The following is a 17,302-nucleotide window of genomic DNA, read 5'->3' as shown; positions in this document are numbered from 1 at the left end:
TGTATTTGTATGTGCAAATACATATGCAGTTAGTTTCAGCAATATATATATATATATTACTAGATAGTGGCCTGATTCTAATGCATCGAGTTTTCTAGAATATATATATATATGTATGTATATAGCAGCCACATAGTATATAGCACAGGCCACGTAGTATATAAGAGCCATGTAGTATATAGCAGACAAATACTATGTGGCCTCTGCTATATACTTTGTGGCTGCTATATACATACATACATATTGTAGAATACCCAATGCATTAATACAGGCCACACAGTATATAACAGTGGCCATGCAGTATATAACACAGCTCAAACAGTATATAACACAGCCCATGCAGTAAATAACACAGCCAACGTACTATATAACACAGACCACACAGTATATAGCAGCCACGCAGTATATAACACAGGCGATGAAGTATATAACACAGCCCAAATAGTATATAACACTGGCCACGTAATATGTAGCACAGCCCATGCAGTATATAACACAGCCCACGTACTATATAATACAGCCCATGCAGTATATAACACAGCTCATGTACTATATAACACAGCCCACGCAGTATATAGCAGCCACGTAGTATACAACACAGGCGACGTGGTATATAACACAGGCCACGCAGTATATAACACTGGCCACGTAATATATAGCACAGCCCACGCAGTATATAACACAGCCTACATAGTATCTAACACTGGCCAGGTAGTATATAGCAGCCACGCGGTATATAACACAGCCCACGTAGTACATAGCAGTGTGGGCACCATATCCCTGTTAAAAAAAATAGTAAAAATAAAAAATAGTTATATACTCACCCTCCGGCATCCAGCGAAGCGGCTCGGCGGACTACGGAAGGTGAAAATAGCAGGTTTTTTGTTTTTTATTATTTTTAACATTACATCTTTTTACTATTGATGCTGCATAGGCAGCATCAATAGTAAAAAGTTGGGGACACACAGGGTTAATAGCAGTGTTAACGGAGTGTGTTATCCGCGGCATAATGCGGTCCGTTAACGCTGGCATTAACCCTGTGTGAGCGCTGAGTGGAGGGGAGTATGGAGCGAATGCCGGGCACTGACTGGAGGGAGGGACTAATTCTCGGCTTGACTGTGCCCGTCGCTGATTGGTCGCAGCAGCCTAGGCAGCAGGCGAGATCAATCAGTGATGTGGGATTTCCGGGACAGACAGAAAGACAGACAGACAGACGGAAGTACCCCTTAGACAATTATATAGTACATTTTATACATAAAGATTTTTTTATGCTTTGTTGTCTCTCCACATCCCAGAGCATAGCAAACAGATGAGTTAAGTAATAAAAACTATTATACCCACCTTGCCCTTCACTTGTCCTGGCAATTCATCTTCTCACTTGGTCCTCTTCTGGCTTGCTTCTTCCCTCTGACTCCAATATTCTCTTTTATCTTCAGTCTTCCTCATTCTTCAGAGGCCATGTTAGGGCATGTTAGGTTAGGCCATGGGTTGAACTAGATGGACTTAAAGTCTTCCTTCAACCTTAATGACTATGTTACTATGTTACTATGATGCTCAATTAGCCTCACGTTACATCAATATATGGATCACACCATGGCGTCATCATGTCACATGCCGCCAGGCCTCGACCAATCAGCAACGGGCACAGTGACGATGATGTCATAATGGTTGCCATGGCGACGATGATGTCATAAAGGTTGCCTCGACCAATCAGCGACGGGCACAATCTGCCTCGAATTCTGGAATCATCATTGGCCATATACTACGGGGACATGTATATTCTAGAATACCCGATGCGTTAGAATCGGGCCACAATCTAGTATCTATATATATATATATATATATATATGCTGCTCCGAAAAATAAAAGGAACACTTACACAACAGAATATAACTCCAAGTAAATCAAATATCTGTGAAATCAAACTGTCCACTTAGGAAGCAACACTGTTTGACAATCAATTTCACAAGCTGTTGTGCAAATGGAATAGGCAGCAGATGGAAATTATTGGCAATTATCAAGACACACTCAATAAAGGAGTGGTTCTGTAGGTGGGGACCGCAGACCACATCTCAGTACCAATGCTTTCTGCCTGATGTTTTGGTCACTTTTGAATGTTGGTTGTGCTTTCACACTCATGGTAGCATGAAACGGACTCTACAACTCACACAAGCGGCTCAGGTAGTGCAGCTCATCCAGGATGGCACATCAATGCGAGCTGTGGCAAGAAGGTTTGCTGTGTCTGTCAGTGTAGTGTCCAGAGGCTGGTGGTGCTACCAGGAGACAGGCCAGTACACCAGGAGATGTGGAGGGGCTGTAAGAGAGCAAAAATCCAGCAGTAGGACCGCTACCTCAGTCTTTGTGCAAGGAGGAACCGGAGGAGCACTTCCAGAGCCCTGCAAAATGGCCTCCCGCAGGCCACAAATGTGCACGTGTCTGCACAACTGGTTAGAAACCAACTCCATGAGGATGGTCTGAGTGCCCGATGTCCACAGATGGGGGTTGTGCTCACAGCCCAACACCGTGCAGGGTGCTTGGCATTTGCCATACAACACCAGGAATGGCAAATTCGCCACTGGCGCCCTGTGCTCTTCACATATGAAAGCAGGTTCACACTGAGCACATGTGACAGACGTGACAGAGTCTGGAGACACTGTGGAGAGCGAGCTGCTGCCTGCAACATCCTTCAGCATGACCGGTTTGTCAGTGGGTCAGTAATGGTGTGGGGTGGCATTTCTTTGGAGGGCCGCACAGCCCTCCATATGCTTGCCAGAGGTAGCCTGACTGCCATTAGGTACCGAGATGAGATCCTCAGACCCCTTGTGAGACCATTTACTGGTGCGGTAAGTCCTGGGTTCCTCCTAATGCAGGACAATGCCAGACCTCATGTGGCTGGAGTGTGTCAGCAGTTCCTGCAAGATGAAGGCATTGAAGCTATGGACTGGCTCACCTGTTCCCCAGACCAGAATCTGATTGAACACATCTGGGACATCATGTCTCACACCATCCACCAACGTCACGTTTATTGTTCTAAACTCATTCCACTATGTAATGAATAAAGATTTACAACTGGAATATTTCACTCAGTGATCTAGGATGTGGGATTTTAGTGCTCCCTTTATTTTTTTGAGCAGTGTATATATATATATATATATATATATATATATATATACTAGCTGAAGAGCCCGGCGTTGCCTGGGCATAGTAAATATCTGTGGTTAGTTATAGCACCTCACTTCTCTTATTTTCCCATCACGCCTCTCATTTTCCCAATCACATCTTTCATTTTCCCCCTCATAGCTCTCATTTTCTCCCTCACACCTCTCATTTTCTCCCTCACTCCTCTCATTCCCCCCTAACACTTGTCATTTCGACCTCACATCTGTCATTTTCCGATCACTCCACTATTTTCCCTCACTCCTCTTTCGACCTCACATCAGTCATTTTCCGATCACTCCACTATTTTCCCTCACTCCTCTCATTTTGCACTCACACCTTTTCATTTTCACCTCAGTATATACATGTTTGTCATCTCCCTTATATATAGTATACACCTGTATGTCATCTCCTGTATATAGTATATACCTGTATGTCATCTCCCCTGTATATATAATATACCTGCTGTGTGTCATCTCACTTGTATATAGTATATACCTGTATGCCATCTCCTCCTATATATAGTATATACCTGTATGTCATCTCCTTCTATATATAGTATATACCTGTATGTCATCTCCTCCTGTATATAGTATATACCTGTGTCATCTCCCCTGTATATAGTATATATCAGTGTGTCATCTCCTGTATATAGTATGCGCGTGGCGAGTTTTGAGTGGCGACTTTTGTGTTTCGACTTTTATGTGGCGAGGTTGGTGTATGTGTGGTGAAATGTGTGCTGAGGGTGGTATATGTGTTCAAGCACGTGGTAGTGTGTGGCGCATTTTGTGTGTGTTCATATCCCCGTGTGTGGTGAGTATCCCATGTCGGGGCCCCACCTTAGCAACTGTACGGTATATACTCTTTGGCGCCATCGCTCTCATTCTTTAAGTCCCCCTTGTTCACATCTGGCAGCTGTCAATTTGCCTTCTACACTTTTCCTTTCAATTTTTCCCATTATGTAGATAGGGGCAAAATTGTTTGGTGAATTGGAAAGCGCAGGGTTAAAATTTCTCCTCACAACATAGCCTATGACGCTCTCAGGGTCCAGACGTGTGACTGTGCAAAATTTTGTGGCTGTAGCTGCGACGCCTCCAACACTTTTCCTTTCACTTTTTCCCCATTATGTAGATAGGGGCAAAATTGTTTGGTGAATTGGAAAGCGCGGGGTTAAAATTTCCCCTCACAACATAGCGCATGACGCTCTCGGGGTCCAGACGTGTGACTGTGCAAAATTTTGTTTCTGTAGCTGCGACGCCTCCAACACTTTTCCTTTCACTTTTTTCCCCATTATGTAGATAGGGGCAAAATTGTTTGGTGAATTGGAAAGCGCGGGGTTAAAATTTCACCTCACAACATAGCCTATGACGCTCTCAGGGTCCAGACGTGTGACTGTGCAAAATTTTGTTGCTGTAGCTGCGACGCTTCCAACACTTTTCCTTTCACTTTTTTCCCCATTATGTAGATAGGGGCAAAATTGTTTGGTGAATTGGAAAGCGCGGGGTTAAAATTTCACCTCACAACATAGCCTATGACGCTCTCAGGGTCCAGACGTGTGACTGTGCAAAATTTTGTTGCTGTAGCTGCGACGCTTCCAACACTTTTCCTTTCACTTTTTTCCCCATTATGTAGATAGGGGCAAAATTGTTTGGTGAATTGGAAAGCGCGGGGTTAAAATTTCACCTCACAACATAGCCTATGACGCTCTCAGGGTCCAGACGTGTGACTGTGCAAAATTTTGTTGCTGTAGCTGCGACGGTGCAGATGCCAATCCCAGACATACACACACACACACATACACACACACATACACACATTCAGCTTTATATAGTAGATATATATATATATATATATATATATATATATATATATATATATATATATATATATATATATATATATATATATATATATATATATAAAATTATTGTCATGCCTATTTAAGCGTAATTATATTTAATATTTCATGAATAGCAGCCTTTTTATGTTCAGGATAAAAAGTGATAAAGTGATAGAAATCATGACAAACTCTGACCGTGCAGTCTCTTCTTACTTTTTAAAATTGTCACTCACATGGTCTCTTCCTGTCCTGCCAGACCAATTGACTTTCTGTAAATGATCTTGTATTTTCTTTTTTTTTTATGTGAAGTTATAGAGGTGTACTGCTTTGTGTCTGTGCAATTGTAGCAGATGTATCCAAAATTTATTTACAATACTGATAGCTATAATGTGATATAGATCAGTAGATATAAATTCATATGACATTGAAGTGACTTTACAACATATAGGCACCTTGGATCTATGGGACCAATATTGTGATTTCACAGTTGTAAAATCATTATTAAATATTTATCCATACAGAAAAGAAGTACCGGCACGTTTTCTATTCTAGTTAGGGGGTGCCTGTCTTTCACATACTTTTAGAGAAACATTAGAAGTGCAGGTAAGAGGAGAGGGGGGGGCAGATAGAGTGCACTGTATCAGCTCTACATACTATCTGTTGGGACACCTAAATAATTTACAGATCCTTCACCTCCCATCTGGGGAGCAAGCAGGAAAGCAGCTGCCAAGGCTGCAGGAAATAAGCAGGAGAGAAGAGACAGGTAGTGATCACATTAATATATAGTAGGCAGCTTTATTGAAAAGAGAAATCAGACAGCATATAACACAAGTGTTATCTATGCGGAGTAAATGGGGAGCAGAGCAGCACCAAACCTATCTTGTGCAAATTGAATACCAATGAACATGATTTGGTGATGGTTTTGTAGCACATACTGAATTTACTTCATTAGATATGTGTGGCACCCCTAGGGGTATTTGCCACAAAAATAGTTACTGACAGTAAATGCAAATACTAAAATAGCAAGACTGCACTACCACCTCCGGCCAGAAGGGGGAGCTCCAGAGACTCCCCTTGATCCATTCTGGTCTGAGAGAAGAACTGGCAGTTGGGCTAAGGAGCTGAAAGTGAGAGGTCATACAGTTGAATCTCTAACAGCCCTGTGACTGTTACCAGGCCTAAATCACCGGCCTGAGGAGAAGAGGGATAGAGAAAAAGGACATTGTGAGAACCGGGTAGCATTAATCACTACCCAGAACAGGCGCAAAGACGGATACCGGATCCGTGGCTGTATTCATTACATATAATACAGCAACCGGAAAAACGTGAGGTGATATCAGCTTCACTAGGGTCGGACGCAGCAACAGACACAGAGTTCAGCGGTACTCCTGGAGGGGGTAAGCCGATAAAAGGACTCGGGTTGCCCGTCGAACCAGGACCCGGAGGGGACAGATTGGGCCGGCAGCCAGTTCACATACAGCAGCAGGGCCACACAGATATTGCGTACAATAAGAGGCGAAGACCCCGGCAGGGTCAAAGTAACTCAGAGTTCCCATACAGACTCCGGTGACAGGACTGGTTGTAAATCCTTTTTTGTTAAAGTAAACTGGTTAAACGTTTCAGTGCCTCAGCCTTTCATTTGGACAATAGCCATCTATCCAGGATTGGGATCATCACCGCTGGGAGAACCTGCTGCTGATCAAGTAAGTGCCTGTTCCCTCACGATACCCTTTACACTGTGCATTGCCTGAGGCCACAGCACCGGGTCAAGCCACCCGTGACACCCCCCTCAACAGACAGACCCCATTGGTCCGGTGCTGGGTACCCCGGTGTCTTGGGCGTCACAATTGGCGTCACGAACAGGATCCAGCCAGCCCGTATACCGGGTATTGTGTGCCGTGATTGGAGCCCAAAACTGTGAAAACTTGGATGAAAAATCTTGAAAATTGACTTTATTAAAAAAAAATCCATTCTCCATTGAAAACTATTGAAAGTGACTTTTCCCCATTGGTTATAATGGAGTAAAGATGGCCGCCATCCCCTGAGGTAATCACTTCATAACCGTTAGGCACGAGACTGTTAATTGAGCTACGCCATCACCTGAGCCCCAGTCTAACTGAAAAACTTCAGAATCCGCCATTACAGAGCGCGGTGGGTGGGAGCAGCAGGGGGCGTGTCATTGTGGGCGGCACCAAGCTGAGCGCTCTGACATCAGAGCAAGGGGAAAATCGATCCTGCTGCACAGCGGAACGAATCTACACTATCCCGACGGAAGCGGAGGACCGGAAGGGTCCGGATTAACTAAGGGGGCACAGTATGTCGCAGCACGGAGACACCGCAGCACCCGGCGACGCTAATGCAGCTGAAAGACAGAGTGTCGATAGAGAGTCCGGTAGCGCAGCGGTGCAAGGAGTGGCGCCCATCATGCCGGTGCTGATGCCATATACCCCGGGTGGCCCATGGCTTCCAATGTATGAAGGTGAGCCTAATACCCTTGACGATTTCAGAGAAAAGATGCTGGCCCATTTTGACATGTTCCCTGTGGGTGAAGTTCAGCGTGTTAGTCTCCTGATGATGCAGTTAAGTGGCCATGCTAAGCGAGAAGTCACAGCATGGGCAGCTGATCTAAAAGGCACTGTTGAACGCATATTTGCTGGATTAAAAGCTACATTTGAAACCACTGCCAGCAGCAAAGCTAAAGTACGATTCTTTAATTGCAAACAAAAAGTTAATGAGGGCGTGAGAGACTTTGCCTTAAACCTGCAGGAAGCCCTTAAATCACTTACACTGGCTGAACCCATTTTTAACACCGGAGCGGATAAACTGCTAAGAGATCAATTTATTGAGGGACTCTACACCCCTTCTCACCGGGGGCATGTGAGCATGCTTGTTTTTAAGAACCCTGAATTGACATTTGCCCAATTAAAGGAGAGCGTTATACGTCTCCAGCTGGCAGAGGCACCTCGGGATCAGGATCCTGCGCAACTCATGGCAGAGGCTCCTCAACAACATGGAGTACCAGTGACATCAGCTATGTCCGGGGCCATTGCTAAGCCCCTGGGGCCCAGTACTAATGAGGCTCTTCAACAAAAGCTTGACTCTTTAACTGATGTTGTTGCTTCAATGGCTAAAACCATGCAGGAGATGAGAGGACCCAAGATGGAGTTGTCAAACCGTAGAGAAGGTGTTCCATGGATGAGACCCCGGAGATACCCGACATGGAGAGGACGACCCCGCGACCGCTACCAACCGGATGGACAGCCCATTTGCCGCCGTTGCCAGCAGCCAGGCCACTTTGCACGAGATTGTGATTTAAACGGGAATCCCCTGGGAATGCGGGCCGCTTCGCAGGAATGAACTTTCAAGGCCCAACACCCTGGCACGACAGGTACATCGGAGGAGGACCCATTATCCCTATCGTGCTGAACGGAATGCCCCTCAACGCTTTGCTGGACACAGGTTCCCAGATTTCATCTCTACCGTATATCCTTTATAAGAGGTACTGGGCTGATGCAGATATTGATAAAGGGCCCTCTGATGTTGAACTAGATATATGGGCCAGTAATGGTAAGTTGGTACCGAAACTAGGATTCAGGGAGATGACCATAAAGATTGGTAAAGTAGAATTGAAGAAACAGGGTATAATTGTTGTTGATGTTGACCGGCGGAACTGTGAACCAACTGTATTGATAGGAATGAATGTGTTAGAGAACTGCTTTTCCGAAGTCATTTCTGTCTTACAGCAAATTGCTGAACCTGTCCAATCCTGCCAGCAGAGAGTTCTCCGGAGGGAAATAAAAGTATTGATGTTAAGGCAACAGGTAGAAGTTGCAGGTGGAGAAATCGGCAGTGTGAGGGTAAGTGATCCAACATCTATTGTAATCCCACCAAAAACAGAAATGCTGGTATGGTGTAGAGCAGCCATTGGTACTAAGGGACGAGATTATCAAGCCTTAATAGAACCAGTGTACACCGACAGCAGGCCCACTATACTCACAGCACGAGGGATAGTCGAGGTACACCGGGGACGAGTGCCGGTACGACTTTTGAACTGTGGAGAGGAAGAGGTCACTTTGCCAAGGTATGCTACAATGGCAAAGCTATATACTGTTGACAACAATGCCATCACAACCATTGAGCCCTTAGAACCAACCTGTCAGGTGGAAGGCAATGGCTCAGATGGAGAAATGGAGGATTGGTGCCAACAGCTACACGTGGGCATAAATTCAACACCTACCCATCAAAAACAAGGGGTGTATAGGCTAGTGACGGAATATGAACAAGTCTTCAGTAAACACCCATTGGACTTCGGACGGATAGAAGGGGTAGAACACACAATCCCCACCAGTGACCATCCCCCAATAAAAGAAAGATATAGACCCATACCGCCCGCTCACTATCAATGTGCAAAAGATATGCTGAGGGAGATGAAACAGGCCGGGGTAATAAGAGACAGCTGTAGCCCCTGGGCGGCCCTCTAGTGATTGTCAAAAAAAAGGACGGAACCATGAGAATGTGCGTAGACTACCGGAAGATTAATAACATCACCCATAAAGACGCCTACCCCTTGCCTAGGATAGAAGAGTCCTTAACTGCTTTGAAATCTGCTAATTATTTTTCCACCTTAGACTTAACAAGCGGGTATTGGCAAGTCCCTGTGGCTGAGCGAGATAAGGAAAAGACGGCATTCACCACACCAATGGGTCTATGTGAATTTAATCGCATGCCGTTCGGACTCTGCAACGCATCCGGTACCTTCCAGCGGCTGATGGAATGCTGCCTCGGACACAAGAACTTCGAGACCGTCCTCCTGTACCTAGATGATGTGATCGTCTACTCAAAGACTTACGAACAACACTTAATAGACCTGGCAGAAGTGTTCGAAGCCTTATCCAGGTATGGCATGAAAGTCAAGCCATCCAAATGTCACCTTCTCAAGCCAAAGGTACAGTACCTGGGACACATCGTGAGTTCGGAGGGAGTGGCACCAGATCCCGAGAAAATAAGCGCCATAAGGGATTGGCCAAGACCTACCAGCGCAAAAGAAGTGAGACAATTCCTGGGATTGGTGGGTTACTATCGCAGATTTATAAAAGGATTTACCAAGTTGGCAGCACCCTTGCAAGACACCTTGGTAGGGCAGACGAAGAAACCTTCAAACCGAAACCCTCCTTTTCAGTGGAACGACGAAAGGGAAGACTCCTTTGAACAACTAAAGAAGGCACTAACCGGAGAAGAGGTTCTGGCATACCCAGATTACCATCAACCTTTCATCCTCTACACCGATGCCAGTAATGTGGGACTAGGAGCGGTGCTGTCACAAAAGCAAGAAGGTCAGGAGAAAGTCATCGCCTTTGCAAGTAGAAAGCTCCGGCCTACTGAAAGAAATTCAGAAAATTACAGCTCCTTCAAATTGGAACTACTGGCAGTAGTTTGGGCTGTGACTGAACGTTTCAAACACTATCTGGCCGCTGCAGAATTTATTGTCTATACTGACAACAATCCGTTGACCCACCTGGACACAGCCAAATTAGGTGCGTTAGAACAGCGATGGATAGCCCGGTTATCTAATTACAACTTCAAGATCAAGTATCGAGCAGGTCGCAAGAATGGAAATGCCGATGCCCTATCCCGGATGCCACACTTGAGAGATGTAGAAGAAGAAATGGGGGAGCTTGAAGAAATTGAACTACCAGCCTTCCATCATCCCAAGGCAAAACATCATCAGTCAAGTACCTATCAGAAACAACAAGAGGTGAATTTAAATCCGTTAGCACACCATAGATGGGCTGACACCCAAGACAGCAATCCGGCTGTGAAGTTGGTGAAGGAACTGTTAACTGAGCAAAGTGCATATCCCGATGAGGATGCCCCAGAAGAGACGCATCAACTCTGGAAAGAGAGAGGCAAAATGTTCCTGTATCAAGGGAAACTCTGTAGAAGGTACACCAATCCGAAAACACATGAATTGGTTTGGCAGATTATCGTGCCTAAACAAGATGTCAAGATGGTCCTCGAAGCTTACCATAATGGTGCTGGTCACTTCGGTTGGAAAAAGTTAGAAGTACTTCTAAGAGAAAGATTTTATTGGGTTGGGATGAGAAAATCAATCGAACAGTGGTGCAGAAATTGTGGCCCGTGCAACCTCAGAAGAAACGATCAAAAGAACCAAAGAGCACCACTGCAGCCCATAATCACCAAACAACCACTTGAACTTGTAGCCATGGACCACGTGAAGTTGACACCAAGCCGGTCTGGCTATGTCTATGCCTTGACCATCGTGGACCATTATTCACGCTTCTTGGTAGTAGTACCCGTAAAAGATCTGACAGCAAAAACAGCAGCCAAAGCGTTCCAAACGTACTTTTGTAGACCCCATGGATATCCGGAACAGGTTCTCACCGACCAAGGTACAGCCTTTGAATCAGAGATCTTCAGAGAATTCTGTAATATGTATGGTTGCAAAAAGATCCGGACGACGGCCTATCATCCACAAACAAACGGCTTATGCGAGAAGATGAACCATATTGTAATAGAACTACTAAAGACTTTACCTGAGGCAGAAAGGAATCAATGGCCAGAGAAATTGCCTGACTTGGTGGATCTGTATAATCATGTCCCGGTGAGTTCCACCAATTGCACCCCAGCTTACCTTATGCGTGCAAGACCCGGCCAATTACCAATCGATCTAGAAATGGGAATTCTGAAACCAGACGCAGAAGTCCAAGACTCCAATTGGGATATCATACGGCAAAAGCAGTATCGCCAAGTGCAAGAGAGTGTGGAAAGAAGCCTTCAGCAAACTAGAGAAAGACAAGAGCGAACTTTCAACCAGAATGCTCTAGCGACCCCATTAAGACCAGGTGACCAAGTGCTCAAGAGAAATCGTCGAACCAATAAACTGGACAATCAGTGGGAAGCCGTACCCTACACAGTTTTACCAACAAGAGTGGATAATCCTAAAATGTGTCTCATTAGCAAAAACGGAGGCTTAACATCTGTACTAGTGTCAAGAGACAATCTTAAATTATGTCCGGAAGCATTGAAAGAGCCAGACATTGTCCAGCCAGAACCAGAAGTTATTCAACCCATACAGGTTCAACCAGTAAAGGAAAAAGAAGAGGAAGTGTATCACACCTTTATAGGAGACTTTCCCAAAACCCTACTAACATACCATGGTGCAGTAGTGGTTCCCATGGTGGCCTTTTACCCAACACCAAACCCAATACCAGAAGTCCCAAGACAGGAAGAGGCTGACCCCGTACTACAGGAGGTTCCAGGCCAGTTCAAAAATTGACTATTGTCATATATACTGTAGATCGTGTGTTTTTGTGAAATTTCATTGGTTTGAAATAAAATCCCAAATTGGCCTGCTATAGGTATACACATTTGGTTGTTCAAAAAATGACTATTGTAATGTATACTGTGGAACCTGCTTTGTGTGAAATTTCATTGGTTTGAAATAAAATAAAAAATTGACCTGCTACAGGTGTTCAAATTTGGTCCCTCGGTACTCGGTCCCCAGCTACCCAGTATGGCATCACCGCCTTGTACCAGCACGTGTCCAGGAACATCACCTTTGCTCTTACCAACACGATTACTGGAATTGTTCACTTAACGACCAACATGTGGACAAGTGCTTGTGGCCAGGGATGCTACATTTCTCTGATGGCACACCGGGTGAACATTGTGGAGGCCGGGTCCAAGTCCTACCCTGGCACAGCACATGTGCTACCGATGCAGAGGATTGCTACCCCTAACTTTATCAGAGTTTTCACCACCTCCTTCACCAGTTTCTGCACCCCGCGCTTGCTCCTTCTCATTCTTAATCTCTGATGTGCTATCTCAGAACACGTCGTTCACATCAGCCACAAGCTGAAAGCTCTGCAGCTCTGCCATATCGAAGCGGTAACAGGCTCTGCTAAACCTAATTTGTCTAGGAGATAAACCACATACCTGGCAAAGTAATTCAAAGGAGTAACAGACCAGACAGATGTGTGGCTCTCGCTGCTGAACCTCCAACCAGACATGTTTGTGGAGCGCCCCCAGACACAGGGACACGAGTTCTCGATACCGGGCCCCTCATTCTCTGTATTGGGGTCGTCACGGTGGCTAGATCCGGTCCGTGACCCTGCTAAGGGGCGCCCAAAGAAAGGTGATGGTGTGATGCGATGCGTGGTGTGAGGCGCGATGAATAACAAGGACACAGGGTTGCAGTCTCTTTACCTCTTTACTGAAGGCTTTGGGATCCACAATCCAGAGCACTGCTAACAGGGCTGGCTGAGACCGGCCGGTCCGAAGGCACATCCAGAGTTTCCTTTGCAGGTGGAAATCAGTGCCTACCCACTAGCGCCTGTGTGTTGTAGCCCTTCCCTGCTAAGCACCACGGGATAGTCCTCACAACTGTTGTGTCTGTGTTCGTTGTTCTTTCTCTCTCTCTTTGTCCCCCAGATGATATGGTTAGGACGCACCCGTATGACGGGTAGGCCTGGAGTTATTCTGGGACGCTAGAGACGCCCCTCTCCCACAGTTGCCTCCCTTGTCTGCTTAGGTGATTTAGGTGAGACAGCCAACCTATAATTAACTGTCCTGCCGTGTTGAAGTAATGCGTAAAGTCTCTTACTTTCTCGGTGCTCCGGCCACTGCTATGCGCCTCAGAAGGATGTTGCCTCGGTCTCACGGCACGACTCCTACTGGCTCTATCTCCTTTACACTGTGATCCCGATTCTCACTTCTCCACAATCAACTTCGCTTCGTGTCCTTTCTTAGAATACCGCCGCAAGGTAGTGCAGGCGCGGCTCCGTAACGATCTGTTCTCTTTCTAGACCGCTGTCAGGATCCCACCCCTGACAGGTCCTCTCCCGAACTCTCCCGGGCTCTTTCTGTCTAACTTCCTGTCCAACCCCCAGTTTTAGCAGAGTGTGAAGAGTGGCCTACTAGATAGATCCACTCCCCTGTTTTGAATTCTGCTTTTGAGCTCCCTCTGGTGGTAGCAGATGGTAATGCAGTTGTTTATGGGCTGCAGTCTTGGACAGGTGTATCTGCTAATTGCAGTTCTGACTGGGATATTTAGGTGTGCAGGATTCATTAGCCCTTGCCAGTTGTCAATGTCTTTTGGGATATGAGTGATCTCTGCCTGGCTTCTCCTGCTTGGCTGCTATTTCAGCAAAGATAAGTGTCTGTTTATTTTTCTGTGGCACACTGCTGTGTGCTTGTTTTTGATTGTATTCCTGCTCTGAATGTAGGATTCGCTGGAGTTGCAGATTTACGCTCCTACGTCTTTAGTTAGATGGAGGAAGTTTTTGTATATTCTGCTGTGGATATTTTTGAAGGGTTTTAATACTGACCGCACAGAACTCTGTCCTATCCTGTCCTATTTTAGCTAGAGTGGCCTCATGTGCTAAATCCTGTTTTTCTGCCTGTGTATGTTTTTCCTCTCCGACTCACCGCCAATATTTGTGGGGGGCTGTCTATCCTTTGGGGTTCTGCTCTGAGGCAAGATAGTATTCCTATTTCCATCTTTAGGGATATTTAGTCCTCCGGCTGTGATGAGGTGTCTAGGATTGTTAGGTGCACTCCACGGCTACTTCTAGTTGCGGTATTAAGATCAGGTTTGCGGTCAGTATAGTTACCACCTACTCCAGTGAAAGTTTTCATGCTGCTCCAAGGTCACCGTATCATAACAGTACAACTGGCCCATAATGAGTTAAATGCATCTCAGAAGAAGGGAAGAAAGGTCTTGAGCCATTTTTTTTCTTTAGTCTACTTTGTCTGCTCCTCCCTCTTAATCTCTGGGTGACTGAGAAGCGTTGTGCTAGCATGAATGTTCAGGAATTAGCTTCTCATGTAGACCAGCTTGCTGCTAGGGTACAGGGTATTTCTGATTAAATTGTTCAAACTCCTGCCTTAGAACCGAAGATTCCTACTCCTGATTTGTTTTCTGGTGACAGGTCTAAATTTTTGAGTTTTAAAAACAACTGTAAATTGTTTTTTGCTCTGAGACCTCGATCCTCCGGTGATTCCATTCAGCAGGTAAAGATCGTAATCTCCCTGGCGACCCGCAGGATTGGGCATTTTCCCTGGAATCTGGGAATCCGGCTTTGCTTAATATAGACTCCTTTTTTCAGGCTTTGGGATTGTTACTGTATATGATGAACGTAATTCTGTGGATCAAGCTGAGAAGACTTTGTTGGCCCTGTCTCAGGGTCAAGAGGCAGCAGAATTGTACTGTCAGAAATTCAGAAAATGGTCTGTGTTGACTAAATGGAATGATGATGCTTTGGCGGCAATTTTCAGAAAGGGTCTTTCTGAATCCGTTAAAGATGTCATGGTGGGGTTTCCCCCGCCTTCTGGTCTGAGTGATTCTATGTCTCTGGCCATTCAGATTGACCGGCGCTTGCGGGAGCGCAGAACTGTGCGCACTGTGGCGTTGTCCTCAGGGCAGATTCCTGAGCCAATGCAGTGTGATAGGATTCTGTCTAGAACAGAACGACAAGGATTCAGACGTCAAAATGGGTTGTGTTATTATTGTGGCGATGCTTCTCATGTCATTTCAGTCTGTCCTAAGCGGACAAAGAAGATCGCTAGTTCATTTACCATCAGTACTGTACAACCTAAATTTCTGTTATCTGTGTCCTTGATTTGCTCATTGTCATCATTTTCTGTCATGGTGTTTGTGGATTCAGGCTCCGCCTTGAACTTAATGGACTTTGGGTTTGCCAGGCGTTGTGGTTTTCCCTTGCAGCCTTTGCAGAACCCTATTCCTTTAAGGGGCATTGATGCTACACCCTTGGCTAAAAATAAGCCCCAGTTTTGGACACAGGTGACCATGCGCATGGCACCAGCCCATAAGGAAGATTGTCGATTTCTGGTGTTGCATAATTTGCATGATGCTATCGTGCTGGGTTTTCCGTGATTGCAGGTACATAATCCTGTGTTGGATTGGAAGTCCATGTCTGTGACTAGTTGGGGTTGTCAGGGGGTTCATAATGATGTTCCTTTGATGTCAATCTCCTCTTCTTCCTCTTCTGAAATTCCAGAGGTTTTGTCTGATTTTCAGGATGTATTCGATGAGCCCAAGTCCAGTTTCCTTCCACCGCACAGGGACTGCAATTGTGCTATTGACTTGATTCCAGGCTGTAAGTTTCCTAAGGGTCGACTTTTCAACCTGTCTGTGCCTGAACATACCGCCATGCGGAGCTATATTAAGGAGTCTTTGGAGAAAGGGCATATTCGACCATCTTCTTCACCGTTGGGAGCGGGGTTCTTTTTTGTTGCTAAAAAAGATGGTTCCTTGAGACCCTGTATAGATTATCGCCTCTTGAATAAGATCACGGTCAAGTTTCAATACCCTTTACCTCTGCTTTCCGATTTGTTTGCTAGGATTAAGGGAGCTAGTTGGTTTACTAAGATTGACCTTCGAGGGGCATATAATCTTGTTCATATTAAGCAGCGTGATGAATGGAAAACTGCGTTTAATACGCCCGAAGACCATTTTGAATACCTTGTGATGCCATTCGGACTCTCTAATGCTCCATCTGTTTTTCAGTCCTTCATGCATGATATTTTCCGGACTTATCTTGATAAATTCTTGATTCTATATTTGGACGATATTTAGATTTTTTCCGATGATTGGGAGTCTCATGTGCAACAGGTCAGGATGGTATTTCAGATCCTTCGTGACAATGCTTTGTTTGTGAAAGGGTCTAAGTGTCTCTTTGGGGTGCAGAAGGTTTCTTTTTTGGGCTTTATTTTTTCTCCCTCATCTATAGAGATGGATCCGGTTAAGGTTCAGGCCATTTATGATTGAATTCAGCCCACATCCGTGAAGAGCCTTCAGAAATTTTTGGGTTTTGCAAATTTTTATCGCCATTTCATTGCTAATTTTTCCGGCGTGGTTAAACCCTTGACCGATTTGATGAAGAAAGGCGCTGATTTGGCGAATTGGTCCTCTGCGGCTGTCTCTGCCTTCCAGGAGCTTAAACGTCGATTTACTTCTGCTCCGGTGTTGCGCCAACCGGATGTTTCTCTTCCGTTTCAGGTTGAGGTTGACGCTTCTGAGATTGGGGCAGGGGTCGTTTTGTCTCAGAGGGATCCTGTTGGTTCCTTAATGAAACCGTGTGCCTTCTTTTCCCGTAAGTTTTCGCCTACTGAACGCAATTATGATGTTGGCAATCGGGAGTTGTTAGCTATGAAGTGGGCGTTTGAGGAGTGGCGACATTGGCTTGAGGGAGCTAAGCACCGTATTGTGGTCTTGACTGATCATAAGAATTTGATTTACCTCGAGTCTGCCAAACGGCTGAATCC

The sequence above is a fragment of the Ranitomeya imitator genome, chromosome 1 (genome assembly GCF_032444005.1).
Source record: "Ranitomeya imitator isolate aRanImi1 chromosome 1, aRanImi1.pri, whole genome shotgun sequence".
NCBI lineage: Eukaryota > Metazoa > Chordata > Amphibia > Anura > Dendrobatidae > Ranitomeya > Ranitomeya imitator.
This window is presented reverse-complemented; position numbering follows the sequence as displayed.